General features: G+C 39.5%; 1 non-coding gene across 1 annotated transcript; it reads right to left on the bottom strand.

Moving 5' to 3' along the window:
* Window positions 1-214: 214 nt before the first annotated feature.
* On the bottom strand, window positions 215-321 carry LOC118994022 (U6 spliceosomal RNA). Its single transcript, XR_005067981.1, has one exon. It is a non-coding gene; the product is annotated as a U6 spliceosomal RNA (small nuclear RNA).
* Window positions 322-9729: the final 9408 nt, after the last annotated feature.

Genomic DNA, 9729 nt, shown 5'->3' with positions numbered 1-9729 from the left:
AAAAATAATTTAAAATGCCAGCAAGTGTGGTGGCTGCGTCCTGGGCAAGGCAAGGCATCAAGGGAAAGAGGCTCCGCTGACGCCTGCAGCAACCAGATGCAGGTCCCAGTCCCAGCTGCTGGCTATGTTACTAAATTTAGTGACATCTTACTTGACCTCCTCACAATATCTTACTTTGTTGAATTTATGCTCCTTTTCGCTTGGTGTTTGGGATAAAAATATGGAATGCTTCATGAATTTGCATGTCATCTTTGCGCAGGGGCCATGTTAATCTTCTCTGTGTCGTTCCAATTTTAGTATATGTGCTGCCAAAGCGAGCACCCTAATACATTTTTGTTTCTTAATATAATTATTACTAATTATACTCATATGCCACGTAACAATATTTTGGCCCATGATGAACAGCATTTGCAATAGTGGTACACCATACAGCCTGGGTGTGGAGTAGGGTAGACCATCTGAATTTAAGTGAGTGCACTCTATGATGGTCACACAATGAGAAAATAGCCTAAACATTTCTCAAAATGTGCCCACTAATTAATTAGAGTGGCACATGGTAGACATGTAGATCGCAGCAGTGAAAGTGAGAGTAAGAGTGCATAGCATATCTTTCTATTATCTCGCTTCCTGGGCTTTGACAAACATGCTTTGTAACCAGCGATACGTCTTTACACTGCTTGTGGAGACTCATGTTTCTTGCTAAATATATTGAATTTTTCATTTAGAATATTCTCAAGTGTAACATCTTCAAAATATGTGCAGTGTCAGGCTGAGTTGGACCACAGTTTCTCCCAAGTAGAGCTAAGCTCATATGTAAGATGGGTAGCCTATGGAGGGTGCTTTGATTAACCTAGAAAAGTCCAAGTCCTAAAGGCATATTTTATGCCTATGTTGTTACTACTGACTTTATGGTTTTCCATATCAACAACATTATCTCTGCAGTTTGATCACATCATTCCCTAACTAAACACTTCAATGATTCTCATTTTCCCCCCGTTCGTCCCCACACTCCATACTTCTCTTAGGAATAAAGTCCAGCCCCACAGTACGACCTGTACATCCTTTACAGCTTGACTCATTTACTTGTCTCCTCCTATCTTGCATTTCCATTAGGTGACACACAAGTTTCTCACATAAGCTTACTTCTGTGCTTGACTTCTCACCCCACCTTTTATTTTCTGGTACATAAAGGCATTTTAATACTGATGACTTAATAAATAAATAAATTGCTAATATACATGTATATTTTCAGAATTAGCTCAGGTAATTTTCTTCACTCCATATTGGGTTAGATGATTTATTCATCTGCTCCTATGGCGTTTTATACTTTTTCCTGGTTTGAAAGGATCTACTTACATAGTGATGCTGGTTATTTATCTATTATCTCTAAGCCCTGCATCTGCTTTTCTGTATTTTGTTGGGGCTGAAAGTCTGAAAACTACATTTGGCCAGATTTTTATGATCTGCCAATACAAAATATGACTGGGAACTCAGATGGCAGGAGGAAGAAAACATCTTCTGACTTCTGACTCCCACAGTGTGTGCAGTTTTGCTGGCAGCAGCTGATAGTTGCTTGTGGTTGCTAATGCCAACACTGTAATAGGAGGGTTGGGGTCATCTCAGACTCTAGCAGCACCTTCCAGCAGTTTCATCATTGGTAAATGCAGCATCACTTTGGCAAATGCAGAACTGACTGAAGATGTCTCACAGCAAACTTGTTGGGAACTGCCCTGCCTGGTTTTAGGAGCTGTAACCCTGCTGTGGCTAAGGCTGAGTGAATGACCTTCCAATCATAAGTCACTAAGGAGACAAAGCTTATCTCCCTGGCAGGAGCACAGCTTCTGCTCCTTTTACTTCATCCATAACTGGTCCCCAATGCTTGATTAGTTAGCCAATGATGAGTAAGATTCCCCAGGGGAAAATGACCTAAGACAGGCACAATCATGTGGAGGCCCCAGGGAAGGATTTGGCAGGCTATGGAGAAAGGGGGTGACGGACCCTTTGCCCCAAGGCTTTGGCATAGCCTGAGTCCTCATTCTGTCTGCAAAAAGTCTCCTAATCTCTTAGCTGCCTTACATCCCCTGCCTGACTTAAGCCTGTAACAATGACAGAGGGTGATGCAGCCGTGTGCTGAAAAGGGCGGGTTCCCCAAGGTGATCAGGCCTAAGAAAAAATACATAAACTCCTGTGAAACCTGCTTTGCTAAGAATTAAAAGATAAAGGTCCGAGCAGGAAATGAGTTTGGTTCTCAAAGTTTTATAGTACTTTAGCTAACAGACCCTGGCTCAGAATAGGCCCTCATAGTTTTTTGTATGCTATCTATTCTCTGATCCTTACTGCCTGACGATGATTAATGAAGTTTACCTGTATTCCTGTGCTAACTGAACCCAATAAAAGCCTGTCCTGGTCGGGGCACTCTCCTCTTGAGAGAGTGGCCAGGCCACTCTGAGGCACTCTCCCCTTAAGAGAGTAGCCCTGCTGTCTCTTTTCCTCCACAGGACTTGGTAGTCCATGTGAATTTGTCCCGTATCTCATCCATAACTCCGTGGACACTGCAGGCCAGTGTCTGCATCACAAACTGGCAGAATGCACCTGTCTGTGGGCTCCAGCCCATGGGGCCTTTGCATCTTCTCATGTTTGAGTATCACCCCTTTTTCCCATGTGCCTTGCCAGTCTCCCCTTTTCCTTTTGCTTTTTAAAAGCCTTTAGGGCATCTTTGTCAACATCCCTATGTTAGATTTCCTGTTTGAAATATGTTGTAGGGGTTTCTCTTTACTTGATCTGTCTGAAACTCTAATTAGTTATATATTCTTGAGGACAGGGACTCTCTTATTCAATTTTTATTTTAATCCTGCTCCCAGGAGAGTGCATAGAACACACTAGTCTTGTGTGTGAGAATAAAGTGTGGAAATTCTTTTTTTAATTTTAAATTTATTTTTGAGTATATTTTATTGATTATGCTACTACAGTTTTCTCAATTTTCCCTTTAGCCCCTTTCCACCCTCCAGTATCCTTCCCCTTAGTTCATGTCCATGGGTTGTACATGTAAGTTCTTTGAGTTCTCTGTTTCCTGTACCATTTTTTACTTCTCCCCATATATTTAATGCCTACCAGTTATGCTTCTTCTTCCCTGTATGTTTTCCTCCCTATTCCTTCCTTCCCCCTTCCCACTGAAAACCTGCCATGTGATGTCCATTTCTCTGATTCTGTCCCTGTTTTAGTTGTTTGCTTAGTATTTTTGTTTTTTTTCTTTCATTTTTTTAGGTTCATTTGTTGATAGTTGTGAGTTTGTTGTCATCTTACTGTTCGTATTTTTATCTTCTTTTTCTTGGGTAAGTCTCTTTAGCATTTCATATAATGCTTTGTGTGATGAACTCCTTTAACTTGACCTCATCTGGGAAGCACTTTATCTGTCCTTCCCTTCAATGATAGCTTTGCTGGATAGTGTAATCTTGGATGTAAGTCCTTGCCTATCATGATTTCAAATATTCTTTTCGGCCCTTACTTGCCTGCAAGGTTTCTTTTGAGAAATCAGCTGATAGCCTTATGGGTACTCCATTGTAGGTAACTCTTTCCTTTCCTCTTGCTGCTTTTAAGATTCTCTCTTTGTCTTTAATCTTGGGTAACTTACTTATGATGTGCCTTGGTATGTTTCTCTTTGGGTCAAACTTTTTGGAACTCTCTGAGCTTCCTGGACTTCCTAGAAGTCTATTTCCTTTGCCAGATTGAGGAAGTTTTTCTTCATTATATGTTCAAATAAGTCTTCAATTTCCTGCTGTTGTTTTTCTTCTTCTGACACCCCTATAATCTGGATATTGGGACATTTCAGGCTGTTCCAGAAGTTTGTAAGTCTCTCTTCATTTTTTCAATTCTTGTTTCTTCATTCTGTTCTGGTTGGATGCTTATTTCTTTCTTTTGTTCCAAATTGTTGATTTGAGTCTTGGCTTCCTTCCTGTCACTGTTGGTTCCCTGAATATTTTGCTTTATTTCATTTTGGGTATCTTTCATTATTCTTTCATTCTTTGACCAAGCTCAATCAGTTCTGTGAGCATATTGATTACCAGGGCTTTAAATTCTCCACCAGATAAGTTGGATATCTCATCACTTAGCTCTCTTTCTGGAGTGTTGCTCTGTTCTTTCATTTTGGTCCTATTTGTTTGTTCCGGTCACCTGTTAAATTGTAAAGGGGTGGGGCTTTAGGTATTTACCTGAGTAGGGCAACCCTCCTTGCTGCGCTGTGTCACTGCTTGTCGGGGAGGGGCTAGAGAGGGAATAATGCAGCTCTTCTGTACCTTGCTATCTCACTTTTCAATGAACTCTCGTGTGAGACTTGGAGTTTCTCTCAGTGTAGGAACTGCTGCAGTCCACAGACAGCTCTGAGTCTCAGTTTCCCCTTAAATCAGACTGCTACCTTGCCACAGCCAGTCCCACCTGCACTGTACACTACCTCACCAAGGGTTCTCTCTGTCTGCCCCTTTACCAGTCTGGTTGTTTTGTTTGACTGTTTAATTCTGTGGTTGTTGGAGTTCCATGCAATTTGATTGTCTGACACTTCTGGTTGTTTATTGATTTTAGATTGGTTGTTATCCTCCTTTTGGCTGTGTAAGGAAGTGAAGGGTTTCTACCTACTTAAGAAGGTGGTTTGTTTGTTTTATTATAAATAGGTTTATGGGTGTTATTTAATATATTAAAAATACATTGACTTCAATGCTTCCTCCTAACCCAGTCTCTTCCCCACTCTCAATGTCAGTCTTTGTGGTTGGTTAGGATGGAACTGACTCTGATCCAGTGGTTCCGAGCATTTGCATATGAACCAATTTGGGCCAATCACAGTTAATAGAATTCTGTGGAACTATTGGAAGAAGGCTCTTTTGTATGAGTTGTGACTCATGTGGACTCTAAATACCTTTCTAGGAAAAAAATCTTCATTAAGTTTTGTTGTGGCTAGTATGCCCTTACCATTCAGGAACATAACCACTTGTTACAGAGAAAATAAATTTTCCATTATTTTTGTGACCACAAATAAAAATTATATTCATAAAATCTTAGCTGTGGACACTGCCAGAACCAGGTTGCTGAAGGTATTAAAGTCATTTTTTCTATATTAAATGAACATAAGAGATTGTAGGCACTCTTAGAAGAAAACTACAATCCAGTGTGTTCCACTGATCTTGAAGAGGTACCCTAATTATGAACCAAGAGTGCATTCTTTTCAAAAATTTATTTATTTTAATTGTTGTTCAAGTATAGTTTTCTGTCTTTTACTCCCAGCCCAGCCCACCCACCCAGTACTCTCCACCTCCCTCCCATTTCCACCACCCCTTAGTTTTTGTCCATGTGTCCTTTATACTTGTTCCTGTAGACCCTTTCCCTTTTCCCCTGAAATTCCCTCCCCTCTCCTCTCTGGTTCCTGTCAGCCTGTTCTTTATTTCAGTGTCTTTGGTTATATTTTGCTTGCTTGTTTGTTTTGTTGTTTAGCTTCCTGTTAAAGGTGAGATCATATGGTATTTGTATTTCACTGCCTGGCTTATTTCATTCAGCATAATGATTTCCAGTTCCATACATGCTGTTGCAAAGAGTAGGAAAGCCTTCTTTCTGCTGCATAGAATTCCATTGTGTAAATGTACCATAGTTTTTGGGTCCATTCATCTACTGATGGGCACTTAGGTTGCTTCCAACTCTTGGCTATTACAAAGTGTGCTGCTATGAACATTGGGGTTCATAGGTTCTTTTGGATTGTTGTTTTCAGGTTCTTAGGATATAATCCCAGCGGTGGAATTGCTGGGTCAAAAGGCAAATCCATTTTTAGTTTTCTGAGGAAATTCCATACTGTTTTCCATAGTGGTTGTACCAGTCTGCACTCCCACCAACGGTGAACTGGGGTTCCCTTTTCTCCACCTCTCCAACACTTGTTGTTTGTTGCTTTATGATGGCCATTCTGACTAGTATAAAGTGGTATCTCATTGTGGTTTTAATTTGCATCTCTCTGATAGCTATATTGAGCATCTTTTAATGTGCCTCTGGATCCTCTGTGTGTCCTCCTTGGCGAAGTGTCTGTTCAGGCCCTTTGCCCACTTTTTAATTGGGCTGCTTTGTCCTCATAGAGTGGAGTCGTGTAAGTTCTTTGTATATTTTTGAGGTTAAACCCTTGTCTGAGGTATCTTTGGCAAATATGTTTTCCCATACAGTTGGTTCTCTTTTTATTTTAACACTGTTTTCTTTAGCCGTGCAGAAGCTTTTTATATTGATGAGATCCAACTTGTTTATTCTTTCCTTTATGTCCCTTGCTTTAGGGGAGATATCAGTAAAAATGTTGCTGTGTGAAATATCTGAGATTTTCCTGCCTATGTTCTCCTCTAGAACTTTAATGGTGTCACAGCTTATATTTAAGTCTTTTATGCACTTTGAATTTATTTTGGTGTATTGTGTAAGTTGGTGCTGAAATACAGGGTCATAAAAAGGTTATTTGGCAGGGAATCAAAAATGTTTCAGACAAGACTGAAGATGCTATTGAGGTATAAAGAAGAAAGGAAGCTAAAAACCAAGCAGTTTAGCTCCTTGGCGGGTCTTCCATATTATGCATCAAATAAAATGGGGTGCCTTGGGAACTGTCAATTCCAAGAGCACTCTCTGGATGACCATAAAGTGGAATCATTCTCCCACCATCTGGTTTACTTCTGGATTTGGTTAGCACAATAAGAGGCACAGCCATTAGCAGTTGCACCAGCACCCTTTGGGAGCATTTAAGTAAAATATAAACTGAGAACCTGCTGTATTTAAAATACTTAGTTAGGAGTTGAGGCACAGAACACTCCTCAGCTTTCTTTCTTCATTTTATTCCTGTGACAGAAGGGCATGTTGATGGAGATTTAAAAATAAAAAGGTACAGTTGAAAATGTAGTATTGTAGAAGCTGGAGTGGCAAAGATTCACAGAGACTGCTTACAATTGACTCAGACACTTTCCAATTTGAACAAGTCATTCTACCTCTTTGAGTCTCAGCCACTATCTTTGTAAAAGATAATAGCACTTCTCTCATAAAATTATTGTAATGATTTCATTAAATAAGATATGTGCCTAGAAGACAGAAGTGAATGTGAAGAAACATTCTAATTATGTACTGAGGGTACAGCCTTGAATTAACTGGTCATCTCAAGTCAGCAATTCGTAGCTATCTTTCATGCCAATGTCTTTTTCAGGATGTTTTTGTCCATCTACAGTATATCTGTAAAATATTTATTAAGCCTTGAAGGTACAGCAACCTGTTTAGATATGCCCTGGAGTATATATGTGAAGAAAAAGTCTTTGCCTTCCAGGTTTCTCATTACTTGAGCAGATGGACATGTGGATGACCAGGATATGGTATGGCAGAGAAATATGCAAGCTGCTAGGTGAACACAGAAAAGGAGAGGACAATTCTGACTTATTCTGGTTGTAGAAAAGGCAGAAGTTTGAGAAAATGGCAATTTTATAGAAATCAAGCCCCTTATCATAACTGCTCTATTATCAAATTGTTACAGCTCACAGGCTATCCTCTTCACTATAGAACCTATTGACCTCCCAATTCTAAGGCCAGTATTATTTCCTCTGATTCTTGTTCTTCTCCATCTTCCTCTCCTTCTTTCCTCCTCCTCCTGTTCTTTTCTACCTCCTTGTCCTTCTTCAACAACCCACACAGCACAGAGAGGACCACACCTGATTGTTTGAACTGTCTCCAACCACAATGACCACTTGACTAGAGAGGAAGGGAGACAGAATGGAGATTGGCCCAGGAGTAGACATTACAGGTGCTAACATGTCTTGGCTTCATCTATTAAATTTGGGCCTGAGTAGACTGCAGTAAATGCAGAATCAATTCTACTGTTATCCTACGAATCAGTGAACATACTGGATTTGCCAAAAAGTTCAACTTTTTTTTTTCTGTAAGATGGCTGTTATGGTGCTTAGTTGTCTTGAACTTCATTTGAAACAATTTTGTTAGATTGTATTGTGAAAACTGTCATACCAGTGTGCATCAAAAAAAGCTTATCAAAATTGGTGAATTTTAATGACTCCATTAAATGGAGTCATTTTAATATTGAAGATTGAAGAAAACAAGCAATATTTTCAGCATATTATGCTTTACTATTTTGAGAAAGGTCAAAATGCAACTGAAACACACAAAAAATTGTGAAGTGTGTGGAGAAGGTGCTGTGACTGATCAAATGTTTCAAAAGTGCTTTGCAAANATGGTAGTGTACAAAAATGTACACTACCATTTTTTCTGTAAGATGGCTGTTATGGTGCTTAGTTGTCTTGAACTTCATTTGAAACAATTTTGTTAGATTGTATTATGAAAACTGTCATACCAGTGTGCATCAAAAAAAGCTTATCAAAATTGGTGAATTTTAATGACTCCATTAAATGGAGTCATTTTAATATTGAAGATTGAAGAAAACAAGCAATATTTTCAGCATATTATGCTTTACTATTTTGAGAAAGGTCAAAATGCAACTGAAACACACAAAAAATTGTGAAGTGTGTGGAGAAGGTGCTGTGACTGATCAAATGTTTCAAAAGTGCTTTGCAAAGTTTCATGCTGGAGATTTCTCACTGGACAATGCTCCGTGGTCAGGTAAACCAGTTTTGAAGTTGGTGAAATCAAATTGAGACATTGAGAACAGTCAACATTATAGCACGTGGGAGGTTACCAACATACTCAAAATATCCAAATGGATAGTTATTGGTGAAAATGAAAAAATGTGTCTCTTATTTCATGGAAAAATCCACACAGACTTTTGGTCAACCCAATATATTTGAATCTTTTATAGAAATCCAGGGTACACAACTAGGCGCTAGGGATAGACATAGAATTGACTCTCCTTGCTATGTGGGAATTAATAGTCTAGTGAGAATCAAATGAATGATTAAGGAATTTCATAAATTCAGAAGTATTTGTAGATATCCAGGTTGTTATAGATGCACTTAACAGGGAAGCTAGCCATATCTGGGAAGGCAGAGAAGGCAACTCTAGAGAAGCAATGTTGAAGCAGGATATGTAGGTGTTAGTGAGGAGGCATCAGCAGAGTGGCTCACTCTCCTACTTGTCACCACTTTCTCCTCCACTACTAGTGTTGAGCTCAGACCTCCTAACTCATCATGGAGGAGAGTGCCCCCCTCCATACTAGATGACTCTATTCACAACTGAGAAGCAGTATGTGAGAATATAGCTAAAAGCACTGGCCTAAGTCTTGGGGAACTGCTCATGAGGTAAAACTCCAGGCAACCATGGATTCTCTCAGGCTCATCAGTTTTCTCTGGATTGCATATGGAAACTTGACTGTGGGTGCCACCTCATCCAGCAAGTCAGCTGTGTCACTTCAGGCTGCCTGAAGGTCTCTTTTGCAGATAGAGCACATGCCTCACCATGGTCCCAACAGCCCAGGCACATCATCCTTCTTTCAGTTCTGTGGCCCCTACCATGAATTCTCCATTTTGTCCAAGCCTAGTCTGAATAGTTTTCCTCTCACTTGCAGCTAAATCCTGACCAATGCAGTCACATTTAGGTAAAAGTACATATTTTGAACCTAAACCTTAGCATAAGCATTTTTATTGAAGCAAAAAAATAATCATAAAGAAGCTACCTATGTTAAAGTGAACTTCAAATTAGAGTAACATTATCTGTAAATATTTTACTGAACTCTTAAGAGAACCTCTTTCAGATTTTTGAAATTAGAAATGTATGTTCCTG

This window comes from Sturnira hondurensis, unplaced genomic scaffold (genome assembly GCF_014824575.4).
Source record: "Sturnira hondurensis isolate 20B ecotype Veracruz unplaced genomic scaffold, ASM1482457v3 Scaffold0008992, whole genome shotgun sequence".
Classification (NCBI taxonomy): Eukaryota; Metazoa; Chordata; class Mammalia; order Chiroptera; family Phyllostomidae; genus Sturnira; species Sturnira hondurensis.
The sequence above is the reverse complement of the archived record's forward strand: the minus strand, read 5'-3'. Positions and strand labels throughout refer to the sequence as shown.